The sequence below is a fragment of the Petaurus breviceps genome, unplaced genomic scaffold (assembly GCF_028583685.1).
Source record: "Petaurus breviceps papuanus isolate PSGF00001 unplaced genomic scaffold, PetGlider_PUasm1.0 118, whole genome shotgun sequence".
NCBI lineage: Eukaryota > Metazoa > Chordata > Mammalia > Diprotodontia > Petauridae > Petaurus > Petaurus breviceps.
In genome coordinates, this window is record NW_027185616.1 from 19,261,652 (window position 1) to 19,288,137 (window position 26,486).

The following is a 26,486-nucleotide window of genomic DNA, read 5'->3' on the forward strand; positions in this document are numbered from 1 at the left end:
ATTGTGGGTTAAATAGGTATTCATGAGCTGGCCTGGGAATCTAATATATAATACTTTTTAATGAGAAAAATATTTTTCAGGTTTCAAGCAGTTGACTTGCAAATTTTTGAAACCCAAATCTTTCAAAAGTTGGGGATTGCCTATAGATTGCTTCTGTGCCTTTTAGGGTTCACTTGAAAAGTTATTGGCTTGAAACTATGCTTAGTGACAACAGGCATGTCAATACCAAATGTCCTTACCTATTTATGTGATAAGATAAACATTCATGGAAATTCATGGCTTAATTGTGATTGGGGCACTTGCAACAGTGTCTAAGTGGTAGTTAGGTTCCTCTTTCCCACCAACAAAACAGAACAAAGCCAGTAATATGCTTGAGATATATAGTACCATACAAATTCAAATAAAAACAAACAAAAAAACCATGGGTGCTTGTTATTTTTAAAACCTCTCAATACCCCTTTCCTAAAAATTTTGGCTTTGCCATGTAAGTTAGCAGCACTAAATGCAGCAGCTTAATAAAACTAGCTTGGTTCGAAGGTCTTGAATTCTTATTCTGGGTACTCCTTTGATTAGTAAGAAACCATGCAAAAATTAGTTTACAAAATAACTCTTAGTATAGAGCTTTGCCTTTCTAAATCTATTTCCCTCTCCATTTAATGGTTCAATATGCTCCTAAGTCATCAAGACTTTGTAATTTTTTTAATTTATAAGGTATGCAGTGACCTTTTCAGACTTTGGTTTTGTTCCTAAAGCCAATTCAAACGTTCTCTTTCCCATCAGACCTTGTACTTAAAATTTGTTTTTTGCATAGGCAGATTGCTATATTTTGAGTTTCAATTTCATGTTTTCAGTGCTAAATCAACCTGTAATCACGACCAGACTGACTTCTAATAAATTCACATGTTGAATTAATTTTTTTTTTATTGAGGCCCTATAGAGTACAAGATGCTGTGTTAGGTACAATAATAGCACCATAGGACTTAAAAGCATAGTGTGGTATGATGGAAAGTGAAGGGTCTTAGGAAATAACCTGAATTCAAATTCCTGTTTTGACACTTCTAGCAAGCCCCTTCCTGTTTCATACCTCCCTTTCACCCCAGGCAGTGTGGTACATGGAAAGATTGAAGATTCTGAAGTCACTGGATCTGGTTTGAAATACTTCTGACATTACCTATGTGGCTTTGGGAAAGTCATTTAACCTCTCTCTGGGCCTCAGTTTCCTCATCTGTAAAATGGTGTGTGTATGTGTGTGTGTGTGGAGTAGATGGTTTTTGAGGTCTCTTTCTGCCCTAAATCTACAATCCTATGTTCTATAAAATGGATGGACAGTGATAAGAGAATTTCTGGCTTAACTTCCTTAGTGCCATTTATTTAAGTTGAGCAAAACTCGATTTTCACTTAGCGGTAGGAGGGTCCTGGGGGGGCGGGGCATGGTGGTGGTAGAGGGATGAAATCCTAAAGGTAGGTTTTCAGGTATGACCTCAATACATAATTTCCTAAAATTCTAGTTAGCTTTTCAAAAGCTATCTTGATCAACATTGTTTAGACAACACAGAGTTTTGTTTTTCTGTTGTTAGGCTGTCCTTGTGATTGGGGGAAGAGTGTATTAAGACCTTCTCTGAAAGTTGAAGAGGGAAAAATCCCCTCCCCCAAAAACCTAGATATAATCTGGCAACTTGAGGAAAAATGAAACCAAAGCCACAACAGAAATCAAGTAGTGATAAACATGCATCTGGACCTGTGTCTTAAATATTATACAGACCCCAAATCACAAAGTTAAATAGCAATTATTTGACTTGAAAGAAAGCACACTTCTTGCTTCTTTGAGAGAAAATACAGCAAGTAAATTACTATGTAGTGTCTTAGACATATTAATGATGATATCTAGCATTAATAGAGAGTTTTAAGGTTTACAGGGGCAGCTAGGTAGCTCAGAGGATAGCGCACTGGGCTTGGAGTCAGGAAGACTCATCTTCCTGAGTTCAAATCCAGCCGCTGACACTTACTAGCTGTGTGACCCTGGGCAAGTCACTTAGCTCTGTTTGCCTCAATTTCCTCATCTGTAAAAGGAGCTGGAGAAAGAAATGGCAAGCCATGCCAATATCTTTGCCATGAAAATCCCAAATGGGGGATTCACAGAGTCAGACACAACTGAAAAGTTAAGGTCTATAAAGTGCTTTACTCATTATCTCGTTTGATCATCCCAATAGCCCTTTGGGATATGTGCTATTGTTATCCCAACATTTATAAAGAAACAGGAAAGGGACTTGCTTTTTTTTTTCTTTTGGAGGGGAAAGGTACAGCAAATTGGGGTTGTGACTCACCCAAGGTCACACACCTAGGTTTTTTTTGTGTTAAGTATCTGAGGCCTGACTGTGGGCTAGTGTTCTGTTCACCTAGCCGCCCCTAAATTTATTATTATTATTTTTTGCTTTTGTGATTTTGCTTTGCATTACCCAGCTAGTGAGTGTGTAAGGTAGGATTCGATTTCAGGGCCTCCTAACTCTGGGTTCAGCACTCAACCCACTTGGGCCTAGCTAACTCTAGAGTAAATAATGAATGAGAAGCCTCTTCTGCTCCAGCTTAGACACCACTTGTCTCAGGACCCATACACTGACACAGCCATTGAGTAACTTAGGGTATCACATGCCTTTTCAAAAGGGAGTCATCTTGAATAAAAATAAAATCCAGGAAATACCCTGGCTGAGGACTCTGTGTGAAGCTTAGAGTTTAGAGCCCTGCCTTTTTCTTTTCCTCTCTCATAAAATGTGCTTATTTCAGAGCATCTACAGGCATAGAAAGCATTAAGATGTTTCAGAAAGTTTACTGCTTTTGCGGCGAGTCGAGAAACTATTTTGAGGCACTGTTGTCAAGGGTCCTCCCATACAGCCCTGAAGGTGCTTTGGCTGCTGCTGAACAGCATCACAGAGATGGAAGGGGTGACCTCAGAGGGCCCCGGGAAACCCATAACTGAACAGCAATCTCTTCTACCACAAATGACTATTCAGCTTCTGCTTAATGACGAACCCACTTAAGGCCTCATGAACTGTGGGTGCTTAACGATGTACCTAGGAGAGCACTGGGTTTAGAGTAAGGAGAGGCTTGAATTCAGGTCCTGCTCTCAGACTCTTAATAGCTCTGTGACCCTCAGAAAGTCACTTAACCTCTCTCAGATTGACCTACCTTATGGGGTGGTTGTAAGAATCAAATGAGATTTTTATATATGTTTGCATATGTGTGCACACGTAGGTGTATGTACATCTACACACACATACATATATATGTATACATACATCAGCTAGGTGAAACAGTGAATAGAGAGCACTGGGTTGGGATTAGGAAAAAAATCATCTTCATGAGTTCAAATCCAGCCTCAGACATTTACTAGCTGTGTGACCTTGAGCAAATCACTTAACCTTGAGTGCCTCCAAAAAAACAGACAAAAAACAAATGTGTGTGTGCATTAGCAATGTAGCTGTTCACATATATATACATATATTGATGTATACACATAGAAGTATATTGTTCTGCAAACCTGTTGGCTATTATTATCACTGGTATCAGGAAGTTTTTTCCTTGCACTTTGAGCTGAAATCTGCATTTCTCTGCCCCTTTAAAAACACATTAAGAACACATTAAGAACATGTTGCTCATCGTTCTTCCATCACCTGGGGTCAAGTAGAATAATTTCTAGGTGACACAGTGGACAAAGTGCTGGACCTGGAGTCAGCAAGACCTCAGACCTGTACTAGCTGCATAATTCTGGACAAGTCCTTACCCCTGCTTGCCTCAGTTTCTTCATCTCTAAAATGAGTGGGAGAAGGGAATGATAACAGAACAAAAATAACAGAATAACCATTGCAGCCCATCGAAAACACCAAGAGAGCTATCAAATACCCTTAAAATTTCTTTTTTCAAGCTAAACGTTCTCAGTTCCTTCAACTGACCCTTGTATATACCGTGGTGTCCAGTCCTCTCTCCACTTTGGCAGCTCTCTTCCACATTGTTTCTAGTCCATCAATATCCCTCCCAAAGGGTGGTGGCCGGAGCCCAACACCATGCTCTAGAGGTGACCTGATCAGAACACAGTACAACAGAGCAATCACTTTCCTTCTCTTCACTCTGGATGCCTTGACACACTGTTAATGGACTCTCATCGACCTGCCAGTTCACTAACAACATGAACTATTATCCAATCATGCCTTCCCCATCTTTTACTTGTAACTGCTGCTTCACATCTAAACTTACACATACCCCTCTAATATTTCATCTTATTAAATCTGATCCAACATTCTAGTCATCAGAGATTTGGGGGACACTTATCTCACTTCCCTTTTCTTCTTCTATTTAATTGTAAGCTCCTTCGGAGCAGGGCCCCTGCTACGGAGCTATGGTCATGTACTCAGAGACTACCACACTATCTTATCCATATAAACTCTTAAGAAATGTTTGTTGAATAAATGTTCTATGGCTAATGATCTGAAACCAAACTTGACACTGTTTTATTTGTGGTATTTTTTGGTTTTGTTTTGTCTTTGCATTCAGTTCTGGGATCCTCGGGTGGAATAATTCTAACAATTACAAAACTCCCTCCCACAAGTGAATAAAGGTTGAAGGACATGGGACTGTGAGTATGAAAAAAATGAGTCACTCAGGAAGGTCCCAAGAACAGTTATCTCAAAACACCAACTCAGAAGATTAGTTGCTGTGGCCTAGCTCCATTGGCAATCAAAGACTCAGACCCACTATTCTTGCCTAGCACTCATGCCAACTGAAACCACAGTGTCAAGGTTCTATTTATTGCTAGTCTAGCAGAGAGAATGAAGAGGAAGTAAGTAAATTATCTAATGAAAAAAAACCCATTTCTCCTAAAATGAGCATGACTTCTTGGTTTCTACAAGCTCAACTATATTCTCTCTTCTTTTGAACTACAGACTTTTCTACAGTTAGTGACAATTCTTCAAACCCATCAGCTAAAAGAGGAAAATGAACAGTATTGGAGAGTCTGCAGGAAAGTGAGAAAAATTATCGGTGGAGTTGTGAATGGGTCTAGCCATTCTGGACTATAGCCAAAACATTAATAAACTATGTATGTTTTTGAGCAATGTATACTACTTGGTTTTTACATCCCAAAGAGATTGAAGAAAGAGGAAAAGGCCCTGTTTATACAGCAGTATTTATAATAGTGAAATCGATAATTTTCATACTTTCAAAATTGGAAACTGAGGGGATGTTCTCTTATTGAGGATTAGCTAAATATTATGCCATAAGAAATGACAAAATAGCTTCAGAGGAAATTAGGCCAAATTCTATGAGCAGACAGTGAAATGAGCAAAACTAGAACAATTTATATAATAATACATTATAGAGAAAAACTTTGAAAGATTTTAGAATTTCAATTAATACAATGATAAATCAAGAGTACTGAGGTTGAAATATGACACATATAATAACATATATAACACTGCTAGAGCAGTGAAGGACTTAAAATGAGACGTGCAATTTGGGACATGGATGATGTGGGAATTTATTTTGCTGGACTATGCATATTGTGAGGGTTTAATTTTTCATTGCTAAATTGTGAGGGAACAGATAATTAATGTTTATAAAAATTACTTAATTTAAAAAATACATATCCTACAGGACACGGACCTCTTATGGCACAGATATAGAAGTCTCTCAACATCCTGATTTTATCTAAACCACATAGTTTTTGGAAGAGGAACTTAGTTAACTTATGAGGAAAGGGAAGTGACTCTTACTTAAACCTTCTAACTTTTCCACCCCAACATTCCCCTTGGGGGTATGTTATTCTTTTCAAAAGTAAGACCATTTCAGTGAGTTCTACCCACCCACCCCTGCCCCACCCCTAGTTTCTCTCATTTCACTATTTCAGTTTAACCAGTCAAGAAGTCCTTTCTCTTCCTTTATGGTCATTTGATTTGGGTCTTCTGCAAAAAAAGCAGAGTTTAGGCAAGAAATCCTACTTTGAAATGCCAGCTTTATGGCTGAATCCAACAGGGTAAGTCCCCTGGGCAAATACTACATATTTTTTTAATGCTTGTGCAGCATTAAATATGCCATTCATGCGACATAAATTATATAAGCAGTTCTGAGTGTCAAGGTTTAAGAAGGACATTGATAAACTGAAGTGACAAGGGAAGGACAACCAGTATGGTGAAGGGGCTTGGGTCCATGTCCTATAAGGACTGTTTGAGGAAACTGGCGATGTTTAACCTAAAAAAGAGAAGATGCAGAGGGGATGTGATAAGTGTCTTCAGGTATCTGAAGCCATGAAGAAGTGCGATTGGACATATTCTATTTGGTCCCAAAGAGGAGAACCAGAGGCATTGGGTGGAAGCTGCAAAAAGACAATTATAGACTTAATGTCAGGGAAAACCTAACAATTAGAGCTGCTAAAAGTGTAAAGGGCGACCTTGAGAGGGGGCTGCTGGTTTCTCTCTCACTGGTGGTCTTTAAGCAGAATCTGGATGACCACTTGTTGAGTATGTCATAGCAAGGATTCCTTTAGCGTAAGGGTTGAACAAGATCACTGCTGCTGAGGCCCCTCGAATTCTGTGATTCTATGTTTTCTTTCTTGCGCCATTGATTGATTTTTCTCAGTTTATTTTCTCTAACTTTTAGGAAGCAAATAGCTGAGCACCTTGACAGCCAGCACAACAACCATATATCATGATAAGCAATTATTGATCAGGGAGACACATTTTTTATGACGTTTTGGGAGTAACTGAATTATATGCAGTGATGTGTTTGAATTTTAATTGTTTACCAGTTCACTGGGAGTAAAATATGGAGTAATAAAACAGATGATACCATATTCCTTGGCATCATAGCTCTCCTTGAATGTGACCTTGTTTAGAATTGCCTTAATCACCCAGGATGAAAGACAGAAAGTTGAGGGGATTTTATGATGATGCCCATAATGAAATGTTTCATAGTCACTGGAGATAATACACCAAGAATAAATAGTATGTAAACACATTTAATTAATTAAAAGCTCAACCTTCTACTAAGGCACCAAGTGCATTGTGAAGTTAATCACTTTTTGGTCCATTTGTGGAAAATGGCAAAGGAAATAACTATATTTAAAATATTTTTATGCCACCTAAAAGATGTCATCTAAAATTCATCTGTAATAAAACAATTAAAAATGAAGTAAAGGGGATGAAGAGATAAACTGGCAATTATTCTATAGTACAGGTCATTAGAACAATGGTTCCTATTCTCATTTTCAAAATTCAGGCTGAACTGATTACTATTATTTATGTCGCATGGATAGCATACTTAATGCTGTTCAAGGCATTAAAAAAAAAGTGTAGTCTTTGCCCAAGGGACTTTCAATCTAAGTTAAATAAAATTTCAAGCATAAAAATATACCATCCAAAAAAGGTACCAGGGATTTTGTGTTCCCGTGCAGTTCTATCTTTGCATATTAAGATCCTTTCTTTCCCTCCTCTTGGTATAGGGGAAAGAGCACTGACTTTGGATTCAGAGAAAGTGGGTTCGAACCCTGCCTTGGGCAGGTCACTGCTTCTCTGGGCAGCCTCAGTTCCCTCATCTATAAAATGAGAGGGTTGGACTAGTGGCCTATAAAGTCCAGTCCAGATCTATGATCTTATAAACCTTCCGAAGCCCTACATTACTCATTGGATTTAGAAGGTAGTTGAACTGCCCTTCTGCCTTCCTGCTGAACCTGAGCCAGCTCTTCCCTAGAAATTACCTTATAGGGGCAGCTAGGTGGCGCAGAGAATAAAGCACTGGCCCTGGAGTCAGGAGGAGCTGAGTTCAAATCTGCCCTCAGACATTTGACACACTTACTAACTGTGTGACCTTGGGCAAGTCACTTAACCCCAATTGCCCTGCTTTCCCCCCTCCAAAAAAAAATAATATTATGATCATCACCATTTGATCTATAGTATGGGCTAGTACCTGGTACATAGTAGATGCTTAATAAATGTTTGTTGAATCGAAGGGCCAATATAGTATAAAAATCACAGGAGCCATAGACTAATATATCTCTCTTCTAAGCATGATCTAAATCCATCCTCACAGACAGCAAAGGCAAAAAATAAAGATCTTCCCCCTAATAATACCAAGGAATCCTTTTTTATTTCAGAGGGGGGGAAGGCAGGACAATTGGGGTTAAGTGATTTGCCCAAGGTCACACAGCTAGTGTGTCAAGTGTCTAAGGCCACATTTGAACTCGGGTCCTCCTGACTCCAGGACCAGTGCTCTGTTCACTGTGCCACCTAGTAGCCCCTATACCAAGGAATTCTATTAATAAACAGATAAGTATGGGAAGCTATCCATCAGTTTGTGGTTGCCTCATATTAGCTAACAGGTAAGTATGCTCTGAGGATAAAATGTATTCTAAGAGTATGAACTATCTGGTTGTACAATTTATGACATGTCCTCCTGCTTACGTGTGCCAAATTCCCTGTGAAAGTAAGTTTATTCCTGGAGTAGCATCCCTGGATACACCTAAGGGTGCCCCCAATTCTCTTTCAAAGTCTTTTGAAGTCTTCAGAATATTTTCTTGCCTTGGCTTTATTCCATGAACATTCTATTCACATGTCTCTACGATCAAACCTCCCCCACGGCAGTTGTCGAGAAGAAATTCTCATCTTTTCTTGAGGTTATGTCTAGCTTGTAGATCTGATTTAAATTGCTCATTAGGGAAGGACAATCTAACCACGTTCCATACTGCAGGACTAATAGAGTCGATGCTAAGGTCCCAGGCCACCATGCTGTGGTGTGCATTATTTTCCTTTTGCAATGGATAGAATGATGGGCTTTGGGGTGGGGAAGACTTAATCCTGCTTCCAATGCTTAGCTGTGTGACCACAGGCAAGTCACTTAACCTCTCTGACTTAGTTTCTTCATTTATAAAATGGAAATAGTAATAAAACCTACCCAGGTTTTATTATTTGGCTCAAAGGAGATAAAATATATTGTTCTTTTTGCAAACCTTGAAGCACAACATGAATGTCAGTTATTATTTTTACCTCATTCTCATCTTGTTTAGTGGGCTTCAGATAGAAATAAGTCCTGGGGCTTTCATAGATAAAGTTCTGTAGACTATCATGGGTGTGTGTGTGTGTGTGTGTGAGAGAGAGAGGGAGAGAGAGAGAGAGAATGAAATGACAACTTTTGGAACCTTCCCCCCCCAAAATAGTATTATTGTTATTAAAGAAAAATTATTGTTCTGGTCTCTTAAAGAGTCCATTTAAAAACAATCCTAGGAAAAATTACTGTGGCTAACATTTACATAGCACTTTAAAGTTTGCTGAAAACTTTTATATTTATGAGTTCGTTTTATGCTCACAACGTCAATAAAAAAGATACAATTGTATTCCTGATATTACAGATGAAAAAAACTGAGACTGAGGTAAAGAATGTTTCTTTTCCAGCACCAAATGACTAGTAAATGTCTAGGGCAAGGTTTGAATTTAAATCTTCCAGAATCCAGATAAGGTCTTCCATTATGCATGGAAAGGGCATCTAGGTGGTGTAGGGGGTAGAGCATTGGGCCTGGAGTCAGGAAGACCTGAGTTCAAATTTGATCTCAGACACTTACTGTCTGTGTGACCCTGAGCAAGTCACTTAACACAGTTTGTGTCAAATGAGCTGGGAAACGAAATGGCAAAACACTCCAATATCTTTGAGAAGAAAACCCCAAATGGTGTCAATGAAGAGTCAAACACAATTGAAAAATGACTGAACAGGGGGGCGGAGTCAAGATGGCGGAGTAGAAGCAGGACCTCCCCTAGGCTCTGGCTTCCACCTTCCCCAATCCATGTAAAAGGGGACTCTGAACAAACGCTGGAGCTGCAGAACCCACAAAATGAAACAAAGAAGCTAACCTCCTGCTGAGGACAGCCTGCCAGGCCGGCAGGAATCAGCCAGCGCAGGGCTCTGGCAAGCCCAGCCCCACACTGAGGCTTTAGCCCCAAGGCAGGCCTGACCAGCCACTGGCCAGAGGGACTCCAGATCAGCAGCAGCTGTGGCAGTTGCCAGATTTATCAACACATAGATGTGAAGGACAAAGTAAGAGGTCAGTACAGTCTGGACTTTGGGACAAGTAAGTGGGAGTGCAGGCTTTTGCCCCCGGGGCGAAAAGCCACTGAGCCACAGGCACAGCCAGCCAACCCCCACGTGGCGGCTTCAGCTCCTGGCCTGCAGAGTGTAGGGGGACCAAGCACCAGTCTGAGGGGTAATTGCTCTTGCTTTAACCTGCTTAGATCTGGATTGCTGTCTAGGGTGGAGGTCCTGGGGTGTGTGTCCAGCTTGCCAGAGCAAGTGGAGACCTCAGAGAGGGCACCCATCTAATACCTCTGGCAACTGAGTAAACCCCAGCGTTTGGGACGAAAGCTCCCCTGTCTGGTGGCAGAGTCCTACTGTGGCAAAAAGCCCCAGGGTCAAGTGACTGAGGGGCGACATGACCAGGCAAAGGAAGCAAAGCAAACAGAAGAATCCAATATTAGACTACTATTTTGGGGACAAAAAAGGAGCAAAGCATGGAAGAGGAGGAAGACAGTGAAGTCAGAACTCCTGCAAAAAAAACTTCAAAGGAAAATACAAGCTGGTTACAGGCCATAGAGGACCTTAAGAAACAGATAAGAGAAGTGGAGGAAAAATTGGGAAGAGAAACAAGAATGATGCAAGAAAATTACGAAATGAGATTCAACAGCCTGACTGAGGAAAATAACACCTTAAAAAACAGACTAACTCAATTGGCAAAAGAGGCTCAAAAAGGCAATGAGGAGAGGAATGCCTTGAAAAGTCAAATTTGCCAGATGGAAAAAGAATCTCAATAGCTCAATGAGTTGAATCTTTCCCTCGGATTTAGATTAGAGCAAAGGGAAGCTAGTGACTTTAAGAGAAATCAAAATGATGTTAAACAGATCCAAACAAATGAAACAATAGAAGGCAATGTGAAATATCTCATGGGAAAAACCACTGACTTGAAAAATAGATCCAGGAGAGATAATTTAAAAACTATTGGTCTACCTGAAAGCCATGATTAGGGAAAGAATCTAGAAATCATCCTTCAAGAAATTCTCAAGGAAAATTGCCCTGATGTTCTAGAACCAGAAGGCAAAACAGAGGTTGAAAGAATCCACTGATCACCTCCTGAAAAAGATTCCAAAAAGAAAACTCCTAGGAATATTATAGCCACGTTCCGGAATTCCCAGATCAAGGAGAGACTATTACAAGCAGCCAGGAAGAAACAATTTTAATATTGTGGAAACACAATCAGGATAACACAGGACCTAGCAGCTTCTACACTGAGGGATTGAAGGGCCTGGAATAGGATATTCCAGAGGGCAGAGGAGCTGGGATTAAAACCAAGAATCACCTACCCAGCAAAACTGAGTATCATCTTTCAGTGGAAAATATGGTCATTCAGTGGAATAGAGGATTTTCAAACATTCTTAATGAAAAAACCAGAGTTGAATAGAAAATTTGACATCCAGATACAAGAAGCAAGAGAAGCATGAGAAGGTAAAACAGGGAAAAGAAATCATAAGGAACTTATCAAAGTTGAACTATTAACATTCCTACATGGAAAAACAATAATTGTAACTGATGAAACTTTTCTCAGTATGAAAATAGTTAAAGGGAATAGAAATATATATATGTATCTATCTATATCTATATATATCTACATTGGAGGGTATATGGGCATATGAATACATATGTGAATGTGTGTATATATGCTTACAGGTATATATAGGTAGAGGGCACAGGGCCAAGTTAATAGGAAGGGATGATACTTAAAAGGTGAAATTAAGAGGTGAGAGAGGAATATAATAAGAGGAGATGGAGAGAGACAGAATGGGGCAAACTATCCCATAAAGAAGAGACAAGGGAAAAGGGTTACAATGGAGGGGAAGAATAAGAAGGCAAAAGGGAATGGGTCAACCTTATGGGGTATCTCACCCTACAAGAGAGTAGGGGGAAGGGGATGAGAGGGGGGATGATGGAAGGGAGGGCAGGCTTGGGGGGAGGGAAGTTGGAAGCACTCACTTTTGAAAAGGGATGGGATCAAAGTAGAGAATAGAACAAGTGGGAGGTGGGATAGGAGGGAGGGAAATATAGTCAGTCTTTTACAATATATCTTCTATGTTAATGTTTTGCATTAACTGCACATATACTGAAAGGCTTATCTTCCCAGTAAGGGTGAGTGACAAAGGAGGAAAGGAATGAATCTGGAATTCAAAGTTTTAAAATCAAATGTTTAAAATTACATATATATATATACTATTATTAATGCTATCTTACATTTAATTGGGAAAGATGATGTACAGGCATTGGTGCACAGATATCCACCATGCCCTACTGGAAAAGTCGAAGGGGGTAAGGGAAAAGATATGGGGGAGAGCAGATTGGAGGAGGGGATATCCTGTGGGACTGCTATTTTGAGGCAGTGGGTAGGGGAAAAATGGGGAGAAAATTTGTAACTCAAAATCTGGGGGAAATTAATGATGTAAATCAGAAGTTAATAAAGCATAAAAAAAAAGAAAAACGACTGAACAACAATCACAATAAAGTTATGCCACCCAGCTCCCTCTAATTCCTCTCCTCTGACTCTTCCAAATTAAATCAATCTTCTGACCTCACCATTCAACTTGTTCTCTCCATAGTTGCCAGGGATCTTTTAAATGTCCCAATTTAATGACCCTTTCTCACTCCTTATCCTTTCTGACTTCTCTGCAGTGTGACACTGCAGATCACTTCTTGGATGCTTTCTCCTCTCCACAGTTTTGTGACACTGCTTTTCCCTGGTCCTCCTTCTCCCTGGCTGTTACTTCTCTCATTCTTTTCTGGTTCTTTACCCCCATCATGCTCACTAGCCAAATGTCGTTCCAAAGGCTTTGTCTTGACTCACTTCTCTTCTCCCTCAACACGGATTTCAATTGGTGATCTCATCAGCTCCCATTGGCTCATGGTTGGTTTTTGTCCTTTGTTCTCGAAGAGGACCAAAATGACATCACTATGTTGGAGTCAAGGTATAATGTGTTGTAATGGAATGCCAAGCAAAGGCAACTTCCCAAGGTTCAAAATACCAGCATAGGTGCTCTCCATTTTATTCAGTGACCAACCAAGAACAGAGAAGATCAAAACATGACATCATTCCAAATACAGCATTTACTAAGTGTGATTAAATAATCTCCAAGTATTACCCCACCCCAGGACCTTCCAATCATTCAATCAATTACAAAGTCCCTGTTCTAAATACTACTCCACCCCTAGGCTATACCTTCATTTAGTCCACCACAAAGCCCCTCTTCTCAAATGGAGATTAGTTTCCAAACATAAGTAAAGTACATTCACTTGTTCAACCATAGAACACAAAAAGGTCAAAAGTTCCCCAGCCCTGGATCACAATTGAATCTACCCCAGAGTTACATCAAGTTTAAGCACAGCACTTAATACCCAAATGGAGGTCTTTTCTTCATCTTGACACGAGGCCAAGTTCTCAGCAATCTTAGTTCCTGGGGAGACAAGGCTTAGCAAGGCCATAAGATACATTGCCAGTCTCTTCACTAATTCATCTTCTGTTTGTAGAACAGTCCTAGAACCCCTGAAAACATTAGCAAAACCCTCTCCCAGGATTTCTGTAAACATACAACAAGAAAATCCTTCTTCAGGGCTTCTAAACCAACAGAAACGTTCCCAGACCCCTGCAACAACAGCACTGCCCTTCACCAGTGGACAGTATTCGCTCTGTCTGCAGCACAGTCTCCAGACCCCTGCAACAACAGCACTGTCCTTCACCAGTGGACAGTATTCACTCTCTGTCTGCAGGACAGTCTCAGGGCTTCTTAGCGAACAGCCAGGTTCCAGGACTTCTTCAACAAAAGGACTGTCTTTCACCAGTGGACAAATCTGGCAAAACAACATCAAAACAGACATACAAAGTACCAGCAAAACAGCCATGTCTCCTCAGTCCTTGGCAGCTCCCGGCGCAGGTCTCAAAAGTCCAGGGCAATTCAAAGTAGCCCTCAGCAATCCTTCTCAGTCTCTCTCTCTGCCTCCACGAGGTGCTGCTTCCAAAAAGTTCTCCTGCCTCTCTCTTGTGTCTCTCCAAATCTACGTCACCAGCTCCTCCCAGTTCAGGACTCTCTTTTCACATCAACAAGTCCATCCCATAGGTGGGATTAACAAACTCTGGGTTTTAACACAATTTGAAAAACCAAGCCAATACAGGAGAATCTTTAAATGCCATTACTATCACATGTGTCCAACTGGCCCATCAGACCAATACAAACTCAGGATGCTCTACCCACAGGTGAAGCACAAATAATCCATATTAATGTTCAGAGTGGAGATGTCTAAAGTTGCACATCTCGTGGTTTTGTTTCGTGGTTTTTTTTTTTGAGTTATTGTAACTTTTCTTTGCTTCTTTGATGCAAACACGCCATGCTGAGCAGTCCTTTGCCGGTGTTTCCCATGTCATGCAATCAGTTCCAAAGTTCTTCACAGAGATCTTGGCAGTGTCTTTGTATCCCTTCTTCTGTCCTCCATGTGAGCACTTGACTTGTACGAGTCCTCTGCAAAATAGTCTTTTAGACAAAAGTCCACTTGGCATTTGAACAATAGCTTCTATAGGCTCAATGATCTCTCTACAATGAGGATTCTTGATTTATAGATCTAGTCCTAGTCTCTTTCATGAACTATAGTCACTATCACCAAGTTCCTCTTGGACAACTTGAAATGGATGCCCCATAGGCGTCTCATATTCAACACATCCAAAACAGAATTCCTTATCTTTTCCCCAAAGCCCTTCTCTCTTTCTTATTGTCAAGGACACTAAAATCTTCCCAGGCTCACAACCTTGGTGTCACCCTTCACTTCTCACTCACACTCCACATCCACACACCCCCACGTATGTAATGCATTGGCACATCATGTTATTTCTACCTTTACAACATCTTTTTGTATATCTCCTTTCCACTTTTCACAGTCACAACCATGGTTCAGCCTTTCATTACCTCTCATCTGGATTATTGTGATAACCTTCTATTTGGTTTCCTGAGTCTCTCCTTTTCCACACTCTACTTAACTGCCAATGTTACTCAAACCCCCAAACTCCCCATTACTCCCTGAATCAAATAAAAAATCCTTGGTTTGGTATTCAAAGCTCTTTAAAATCTGGCCCCTTCTTACCCTTTCAGGTTTTTTTTTTTTCACACATTACTCCCTGGAAAACACCTTATGATATAGTTACACAAGACTCTGTTTTCCTCAAACCCAGTACTCCAAATCTCCTCTCTCTGCCCTTGCTCTCGGCTCTCCTCCATACCTAGGAATGCTGTCTCTCCTACGTCTGCCTCTGTTTCCCTGATTTCCTCCAAAATTCAGTTCAAGTCTTAATGTCTACAAGAGATAGCTATCTCTTGACTATATCTTTTATGTCCCTAGTTACATAACCTGCATATTGTCTTTTGCATTAGAATGTATGCTCCTTGAGGGTAAGGGGCCTGTTTCTGCCTTTCTTGGCCTTCTGCTTAAAACAGCACCTGGCATACAGCAGGCACTTAATGAATGCTTGTTTTCTGAGTGATTAGAAAGTGACTGGAGCATAGTAAATATTTAATAAATTTGTGTTGATTGATGTCTAATCTGCTATCATTCTTTTTAATTCAATGTTCTATAGATTAATGAAGTGATGGATAAAATGACTTCTTTTTGGCATCAGCATTTCAGCTCATCCCTTGTGGAATCACTGAAAGCATCCTTGGTACCACTCCAGGAGCAGACAAGAGGGACGATATGCATCCCATCCTGTTCCCATGTGAGTTTGCTCTCCTTTACTAGGTGTCTGTATTTAAATAAAGATTTCATTGCCCAGGGTGACACAGCTAGTAAGTGTGTGAGGCTGAATTTGAACTCAAGTTTTCCTGATCGCGGGCCCAGCTCTCTATTTGCTGCATCACCTAGCTGCCACAGGCTTGGTGGTTTGGAGTATTTGGCAAGGTGACTTCTATAAAAAATGCTATTATTAAGTTTTTATGGATTAAAACTATTTCTGGGCACTTTTGAACAAGAATTCAATCTGTGATGATACTTTTGTGCAGTATAATTTATTGGTTGAACTCTCTAGGATCTTTAAAAAAAATTTTTTATTTAAAGTTTTCAGTTCTAAATCCTGCCTCCCTCCCTTCCCACTCCTTGAGAAGGTAAACAATAAAATATAGGTTATACATGTGCAATTATGTAAAACACTTCCATATTAGTCATTTTGTATGAGAAGACTCAGATAAAACAAAAAAATGAAAGAAAAAAGTGAAAAATAGCCTGCTTCAGTCTGTATTCAGATAGTATCAGTTCTTTCTCTGGAGGCAGATAGTATGCTTTGTCATTAATCCTTTGGGATTGTCTTGGATCATTGTATTGTTGAGAACTCCTAAGTCATTCTTAGCTCTTCATCGGACAATATTGCTGATACTGTGTACAACATTTTCCAGGTTCTGTTTAATTCACTATGCATCAGATCATGTCTTTCTAGGTTTTTCTGAAATTATCCTTTTCATTCCTTTTTTTTTTTTTTAAAGCAATTGGGGTTAAGTAACTTGCTCAAGTTTACACGGCCAGATGTTTCTGGGTGGGTGCTAAGTGTCTGAGCCCAGATTTGATCCCAGGTCATTCTGACACTGGAGCCAGAGTAAGACACTTACTCGCTGACCACCTGGCTGCCCCATCCTTTTCATTTCTTATAGCACAATAATAATCTGTTGCAATCTTATACCACAAGCTTGTTTAGCCATTTCTCAATTGATGAGCACCTCTTTAATTTCCAATTCTTAGCCAGTATAAAAAGAGCTGCTATAAATATTTTTTGTACAAATGGGTCATTTTCCCTTTTATTGGATGTCTTTGGGATATAGACCTAGCAGCAGTATTGCTGGATCAAAGGATATGCACAGTTTGGATGCCCTTTGGGCATATTTCCAAACTGCTCTCCAGAATGGTTAGATCAGTTCACAACTCCACCAACAACTCACTAATATCAGTTTTCCCACATCCCCTTCAATATCCATCATTTTACTATTTTGTCATATTTGTATCTCAGAGTTGTTTTAATTTGTGTTTCTCTAATCAATAGTGATGTAGAGCATTTTTCATATGCTTATAGATAGGTTTGATTTCTTTTTCTGAAAACTGTTCATATCCTTTGTCAACTTTATCAATTGGGAAATGTAAAGATTGTATTTTTATAAATTTTATTTTTTAATTATTTTTATTTATATTTTATTTTATAAACTTATAAATTTCATAAATTTGACTCAGTTCTGTATGTATTTGAGAATGAGGCTTTTATCAGAGATATTTGTTGCAAAATTTTTTTTGCCAGTTTTCTACTTTCCTTATAATTTTGGTTGCATTGGTTTTGTTTGTGCATTTAGATTGTCAAATTTATTGGCACATAATTGGACAAAATAGCTCCTAACAATTATTTTCTCCAGAGATCTATCATATCTAACTTTTCCAGAATTTTATTCACCTCCTTAACTTCTTTCTTGTTTATTTTTTGGTTAGATTTATCTAGTTCTGAGAGGGGAAAATTGAGGTCCCCCACTAGTATAGTTTTATTATCTACTTCCTCTTATAACTCATTCATAACTTCTCCTTCAAAAATTTAGATGCTATGCCATCTGGTACATATATATTTAATATTGGTATGACTTCATTGTCTATGGTACCTTTCAGCAAGATATCATTTCCTTCCTTATCTCTTTTAATTAGATCTATTTTTGCTTTTGCTTGGTCTGAGATCATGATTGCTATGCCTGCTTTCTTTGCTTCAGCTGAAGCATAATGAATTCTTCTCTAGCCCTTTACCTGTACTCTGTGCATGTCTCTCTGCTTCATATATGCTTTTTGTAAACAACATATTGTAGGATTCTTCTCCAGGATCTTCTGAGGTCTGTATTTGTCTTCTCTTAGTCCATGAAAGATACCAAGTTTCTGATGTATAATTCTCATCACCAAGTTGTATCTTGCTGAGTGGCAAATTGTCATAGACTATAGCAAAGTGCTGCAGTTTTTGCCAATTCCTTCCATTACTTTAAAAAAAGAGTATGAGAGTTTGCATGGTATAGAGGACAGAAAGCCGGCCTCAAAGCCAGAAGACATGGGATGAAGCCTGGCCTTTGTACAGCTTCTACTGTATGCAAGGTACTGTGGTAAGTGCTTTACAGTTATCTCATCTGATGTTCACAACAATCCCAGGAAGCAGGTGCTAGTCAACCAATCAATAAACATTTATTAAGTGCCTTCTATGTTCCAGGCACTGCGGTACTAAGTGCTGGGGATTCAAAAAAGAAGCAAAAGACAGCCCCTGACCTCAAGGAGATTATAATCTAATGGAGGAGCCAACAAGCAAAAAAAAACAAAAACGCATACAAAGCAAGCTATATTCAGGATAAGTAAGAAACAATTAAAAGAAGGAAAGTTCTGGAATTAAGAAGGGTTGGGGAGGTTTCCTGTAGAAGGTGGTGTTTCAGTTAGGCTTTAAAGGAAGCTGGGAGGTCAGATGTCTGAGTGGAGGAGGGAAAGTGTTTCAGCCACTGAAAATGCCCAGAGCAGAAAGATGGGAGTGTATTATTTGTGGAACAGTCAGGAGGCCAGTGTCGTTGGTTCAAAGAGTAGTGGTGGTGAGTGAGGAGGGAGAAGTCTGGAAAGGCGGGAGAACTAGATCATAAAAGACTTTGAATGCTAAACAGAGTATTTCGTATTTGATCCTGGAGGCAAGAGGAGTTACTGGAGTTTGAGTGAGGGGGTGGAGGGTGTGTATGTGACATGATCAGGCCTGTGTTTTAGGGTTAAAGAAGAAGGGAAGAAACTTGAGAAAGGTGAACCCACCAACAGGTGATTGCAATAATCCAGATGCATGAGGCAATGAGGGCCTGCCCTAGAATGGTGCCCACGTAACAGAAGGTGGTGTATTCCAGAGATATTGCAAAGGTGAAATGGATAGGCCTTGGCAACACCTTGGATATGGAGGGTGAGAGTAGTGAGGAATTCAGGATGACCCCTAGGTTGCCAACCTGAGGAACTGGAGGGATGATGTTGCCCTGTACATTAATAGGCAAGGTATGAAAGGGGGAGGATTCAGAGGGAAAGATAATGAGCTCTGTTTTGGACATAGTGAGTTTACAATGTGTGTTGGACATCCAGTATGAGATGTCTGGAAGGCACATGGAGATGTGAGATTAGGCAGCGACAGAGAGACTGGGCACCCCTTCTGATGCAGGTGGACTGTGTGACTCTGGGCAAATCATTTGACCTCTCAGTGCTCTCTAACCAACTCTAAGATTATATAGATTGCAGAGGAAGTAATGATGTGCAGTATTATAGGAAACTGGCTCACCTGGGAACCATATATACTAGCAGAATCACAGATTTGGTCCCTATCCCTCTTATTACTGTTACCCTACGGACCTGGCTCAATTTTGTATATAAATGTTACTCAGTAACAACTAGAACATAACCGAGTGAGGGCTTTGTTCAGGGCCCACCATTTTAGCAACAGGGGGCTGCCTTGTCTGTTCCAAATTGGAGCTTAGTTTGCCATGGACTCAACTATTAACGCTGTAGCTAACGAATCCTAACATCTACTGTCATTATTATATGTGAGATAATATCATACCCAAAGTCCATAGCTCTGACACAATAATAGCAAGTTAAAAATAGGCATGTGATCCTGTATGGATAAAGAAAATGGAGGATTCTTTCCTAATCATGGAAGACAATGAGGGACATTTGATTTTAATCTATCACGAGAAGCCTTTTTATGACCTTCCCTCAACTCTAAAATGATAGGAATGCCATAAAGCCAAAACTGTTAGCACTTACAAGCATTGCACAGTGCCGGCATTTACAGAACACCAGTTTGGAGTGAAGTGCATCCCTTCACCCAGCCAGCTGATCCCTTCTCTTCAAGGGGCCGGGAGAAGAGCCCTGCTACTCTAGCGTGAGCAGCTGCCCAATAACCACACTTTCACCACTTAATCCAAGATGATTGGCAAATTTAATTTAAGTGCATTCAAAGTTCCTCTATGCCATGTAATAATAAACCCTTTATAAAAAAGATAAGATTACCTTGGTTGTGTGGGTTATTCATAATTATCCTGTTTTATTCTGAGTATTTCATTTCTACCTTAATAATTTTTGTGCTTCTAATAAGCAGAGCCTTCTAGAGAATGTGTGGGAGGAGGTGGGACCCTGAGGCAGGTCTGGGGCGAAGGCCCCTGTTTTCTTCAATCTAAGAGTGGTACTGCTACAGAGATTCGTAATCTAACTAAGCAGGTGGCGAATGTACATAAAGGAATAACAAGAAGGCATATGCCAAGTACTAATAAGTCCTATGGGAATTCAAAGTGTGGCGGATGCCAGGGAAGGAGGCTAAGATGACGAAGAGATGCTTCCTAAAGGAACTGGGACTTGAACTTTATTTTGAAGGAAGCATATCTTAGACAAATCCCTCCTTCAAGCTACAGAGCACACTCCTTCAGCACAAGAGTGTCAAGGCACGTATGTACTTGTATTCTATTAGTATGGGTCCTTTCCAAGAGAATGTCAAAGTATAGATCCCAGGGAGGAGAACAAGGAATAGAGTTGGTGCTAGAAGCGAAAGTAGGTAAAAGGACAGATATACACACATCCTCCTTCCATCCCTAAAGCCTACTCTCTCCAAGAGGGAATACAATCCTAGTATTCACAAACCAAAAATTCAGAGATTTGCAGAATTGCCTTAGAGCAGGGGCAGGGAATGGGTGGCCTTGAAGCCACTTGTGACCTTCTAGATTCTTAAGATTTGACCGAATCAAAATTTTACAGAACTAAAGGCCGAACTTGTGGATCTAGGAGGCCTCATGTGGCCTCAAGTCTTCGAGCTCCCCACCCCTGCCTGAGAAGGTAGCTAACTGGTCTTAGCTTTCATTTCCAATCTTCAATACTATCCTCTTGAGCAGGAGTGAATTCAGATAGAAATGGTTTCCAAAACCTTCATTCAGAAATACAGTAGGAATTGCTTCATATATATATAACTACTTTGGGATAATATAATTTTGACGAAGGGCTTGACATTTGATTTTGATTTGGATTCTTTCCTCATTGGTGGATATCAATGCCCCACACCTGCAAAAGGGGCGTGGTGGTGCTGGCAAAAGGGGAAAGAAGAGGGATCTAGTTTTTTCAGGTTCTTCTGCCTTCCAGCTTTGGGAGAGAAGATGCACAGTTCCATCCACTCCTCAGGTCACTGAAGGGAGAGAAAGACTCTGGAAAGAAGCCGACATAGAGAACTGCTATCGTATCATATCCATGGCTTTTTATAGTAGAAGCTTCAGGGAATTTCCCTTTTGGGTGAAATCTGGGACTCTCTCTTGGTTGAGCTAAGTTATTTCACCTCCTAAGGGATTACTCATTCAATATATATTTTTCTAGTATATGTTTTTATATGCATACTTTCTCTGATTTCTGTTTTCCTAGCAACTTGGATAGATGGGTTTCTTTGCCTCTTGCTATGTGTTTTCATTGTGCAGTCAGCATTTGGTTAGGAGTTAAGCCTTGGATATAAAGCTTGGTTGGGGTCCCCTTTCTCCAATAAGAAGTAGAGATCAGAAGTTTAGTTTAAACCATAAAGTTACTCTCCTTAGACTACTAGTAATATTTAAGGGAGTAGATAGATGTAATTCTAGCCTAGTACCCCTTCTCTCTGACAGCAGCAGTGTCTAGACTCCCCTCCTGGCATGACCCAAAGTCTCCACTGCAGAGGGGTATGAGGAAGAGATTCTACCTATTCTGACCTTCCAAGGAGCCACTCACACAGAAATAAAATCTGTGGGGTTGTTACAGATTCTCATTCATAGCTTTCAAGGGAATTGTGATGAAACACAGACAAGTCCCTCTAAGTGTAAGGCATTTCATTCCATGCAACAGACTTGCCCCTTCCTAAAGACATAAAAATGTTATTTAATTGTATTTATTTGTCAACACATTCACAGCATGATGAACATTAACAATGACATTTATGTATCCCTTGGTACCTATTGAAAACTGTTCTGATGTGTTTATATACACAGATGTGGCTCACATGACCCTGAATTATTTCATGTATTTTTTTGTTTTGCTTTTTGAAGGGCAATTGGGGTTAAGTGACTTGCCCGAGGTCACACGTCTAATTTTTGTGTTAATTGTCTGAGGCTGAATTTGCACTCAGATCCTGCTGACTCCAGGACCGGTGCTCTATTCACTGCACCACTTAGCCACCCCTATTTCATATTTTATAAACAAGAGAAATGTCTGCATGCAATTTTATTTATTTTCACCAATTTAATTAAAGTTTGAGAGCATTGTTATTGTTAAGTCTTTTCAGTCATGTCTGATTCTTTGTAATCACATTTTGGGATTTTCTTGGCAAAGATACTAGTTTGCCACTTTCTTTTCCAGCTCTGTTCCAGATGAGGAGCAGAGGCAAACAGGATTAATTACTTGCCCAGTCACACAGCTGTTAAGAATCTGAGGCCACATTTGAATTCAGAAAGATGAGTCTTTCTGTTAGTTACTGGATTGCTGAGAAAAGAGGGTAGCATGAAAATGTTCCACTTGGTCTGCTAAGGTATTCTCTAAATCTATTGAAATTCGAGTACTAAAGTTCATTGACAATACCTGGCAATCCATTGGTTTAAATAATTGAACAGTCTTAGATTTGGATTCAGAAGATCTGGGTTTAAATTCTAACTCAGTCATTCATCAATCATGTTACCTTCAGCCAGTCTCTTCCAAGGACCTAATTTTCTCGGTTTAAGAGCTGGGACTAAATGACCTCTCAGGTCCTTTCCAGCTCTAAAATCCTATGATCCTATATAGATAAGGAAAATGGAAGATACTTTCCTAATGGAAGAGGAGAGGAACATGAAGGTGGTTTGATTTTAATCTACAACTGCAGGCCTTCTTATGTCTTCCCTTACCTAAAAAATTTAGGAATACTGTATCATAAAGCCAAAATTGCGAATGCTTATAAGTACCACTCAGAGCCAGTGTCTGCACGAGGCCGAATACAGTTCATCCATTCTGTCAGTCAAGTGGAGTTTAAACATTATTTTTTGACTTTCCTACCTTTTAACAAAGGCAGGGGAGTAGAAGAGTGTAAAGTCAAGATAATGATAAGAATGGGGGTTGGGGGAGGGAGGAGTGGTTGATTTCAAGTTATCTCATGGAAGGCTTGAGAATGAGGAGGAAACAGATCATAACTACATGGATTCAACCAGTTGAATTCGTCCAGGAAGTCAATTTGTGTAATCAAGCAGAAAAGGAGCTATTTTTACATCCTCTATTCTAATTTTACATGTCTTGTTGACACTCTTGTAGATATACAACTACAGGTTCATCTGCAAGTTAGGGACAAATAGTAGCTAACTCCATAAATCTCTGTGGAGATTTATTCCAGAAAGATATTCTGTTTTTGTGTGCTTTACTTCTAGGACATAGAGATGGCGAGAGGGATTTGCTACCCTTTAGAAATCTTATATTAGGAGAATATCCAACTTGCCATTCTGATTCAATGAATAGTAAGCACTGCAAGTCTAGGACTCTTTCCTTTTCACCAGGTCATGAACCTAATGACAAACATGCAATGACAGAAAAGACAGACATGTCTTAGACCAGAGGTAGATACTGTGACTGAGAACTAAAAGTATTTAAAGAGTTTATGTCACGTCTATGATTAGTCATTTTTTTTTTTTGAGGGGGAAAGGCAAGGCAATTAGGGTTAAGTGACTTGCCCAAGGTCATGGCTAGTAAGTGTGTTGAGTGTCCAAAGTCAAATTTGAACTCAGGTCCTCCTGACTCCAGGGCAGTTACTCTATTCACTGTGCCACCTAGCTGCCCCATGAGTAGTCTTATTGGAGTCCGTGAGACTTGTGGCCAACTCTGTGGCCCCTTTGTGGGGTTTTCTTGGCAAAGATACTGGAATAGTTCACCATTTTTTTCTCCAGCTCATTTTACAGATGAGGAAACTGAGGCAAACAGGGTTGAGTGACTTGTCCAGGGTCACATAGCTAGTAAGTACCTGAGGCTGGATTTGAACTCAGAAAGATGAGTCTTCCTGACTTTAGGGCCAGTACTCTGCCTACTGTGCTACCCAGAAAAGGTTCTCAAACCATTCAACTCTTCATTATAGACCTGGTCAACAGGAAAAGAGAGGGTCTAAGTGGGTCATTTTATAACACTTTATGGATAATCCTATATTCCATTTATCTAACATTTTGTGCTTTTCAAGGCAGTTTCACATACATGATCTTCAGAACCATTTTGTTAGGGCACAAGTCACTAGTCAATTTAATAGATGAGAAAACTTAAGGGAACTTAAATGACTTCATGCAACCAATCAGTGATTATTTACCAAGTACCATACAAAGATAAAAATTAAATATCTCTAGCTTTAAAGAGTTTACATTCTCTGGGAATATAACAAATCAGTGGTGGAACTCGGTCTGTTGTCTACACCAAATCTTAGAAAGGTTGCCTTCAACATGGTGCTTACCCTCACCCCAGACTAATATGAATATTTGTAGGAAAGCAATTTTATTCTCTTAGGGAAGAACCAAATTATTGGGTTTCCAGATATGACAATCTTAATGGGGGTTGGGAATGACTACAAAATGAGCAACAGAACTCAAAAAATTATGCTTGAGAACCCCAAGGTCACAGGATCCCAGATCTAGTGTGAGAAAAGACCTTTGAGGCCATCTAGCTCAGCACTTTTTTTTTGGAGGGGGGAAAGGTAAGGCAATTGGGGTTAAGTGACTTGCCCAAGGTCATACAGCTAGTAAGTATGTCAAGTATCTGAGGCCACATTTGAATTCAGGTCCTCCTGACTCCAGGGCTGGTGCTGTATTCATTGTGCCACCTAAGTTCAGCACTTCTTAAACTGTGGGTGACAATGTGTAAGTGAATGTGGGGGCCACAAAAAATTTGGCAACAGCAAAAGGTTTCTGAGTGCACAATGACCAAAAAATAATTCAAAATCAAATGCATAAATAAATCCCAGGTACTTCTGGCAGGGTTTGTCCATGCTGCATCGCACAACTTCACTGGAGCCTTGGTTCTGAACATACAACATAGACACTTTGCACTACTCATGCCATCACGCCACACAATGCCAGCAAACGCTCCCAGAAACACCTCGGCTCAGATTCGAGTGTGTGTATATATATAATTATATGCATACTAAAGAACTGTTTTAAAATAAATTTTGTTATGATTTATTATTATGTTTGATTTGTATACCTATTTTATGTACTTATATACCAGGGGTCATGTAAAACTTTCTCAGGCAAAAAGGGGTCATGAGTGGAAAAAGTTTAAGAAGTACTGATCTAATTCAATTCCTTCATTTTGTATTTTGCAGCTGAAGAAACTGAGGCCCAGAGAGGTAAGTGATGTGCCCAGTGTCACATAAGTAAGCCCAGAAACAGGCTATGAAATCAAATCCTCCAACTCCAAAGTCAGTGGAAGCACAGTACCGTTCTGCTCTCTCCCTGTCAGGCTATGGCTCTGGTTACGGGTGACTGGGCTAGAACCCTTTTCCTGTTTTTCTTAATTTCAGAATTTAAATTCTAGAGTGGCTACGTCAGGGAAAATCAGTGATGGAAAGCAATGACCACCCCTGGTATCAAGACAGAGGAAGAGTCTTCAAAAATGGCCTGAGTGACTACAGAGAAGGAAAAGCTACAAATTCTTGGCATTCATCAAGGAGAAAGATTGTGATAATTGATGGATGACAGAAAAACCTTCCCTTTTTACTCTTCCTCCTTGAGTGGTCAGGGTCATAGGATCAGGGTCAAAGTTACGAAGAAATATAGTCATCTCATTCTTTGAAAAGCTGGCAAGAATTTCATTTATTTGGAGACTACTGGCTGATCATGTCAAAGCTGCTTAAGGACTTATTGTGAGAAATATCCTTCCAATGCTTCGGGATTCTGACACATTTGGTAATTAAAGCCATTAATTTTTCCTTCTAACAAAAGGTCTAATATTGGGAGTATGACTGAAGTGCACTATCTTTACTGCCCTAAACACAAGGTGCATTGGGATATTTTCACACAACAGATCATATGGCAGTGACTGAAAAGTAGAATACTTTATGGGTTTTTTTTTTTTTTTGCTTTTTTTTTGGAGGGGGGAAGGTAGGGCAGTTGGGGTTAAGTGACTTGTCCAAGGTGCTAAGTGTCTGAAGCCAAATTTGAACTCAGGTCCTCCTGACTCCAGGGCCAGTGCTCTATTCACTGCACCACCTAGCTGCCCCAACACTTTGTTTCTTTAAGTATCAGAAGAGGTGATAGCTATAAATTCAGGGGGATAGCTAATGTGATATTCCAAATACTGATACTTAAAAATAAAATGAATTGCCTTTCTAAAATTTCATAAAATATTCCACAAGAATTAACAAA

The 26,486-nt window shown here is 39.9% G+C and overlaps 1 protein-coding gene across 2 annotated transcripts in view; it reads right to left on the reverse strand.

The window, feature by feature from the left end:
* DOCK8 (dedicator of cytokinesis 8) overlaps positions 1–26,486 on the reverse strand; it is a 329,548-nt gene that overhangs the window by 191,428 nt on the left and 111,634 nt on the right. The gene's annotated exons all lie outside the window — the stretch shown is intronic.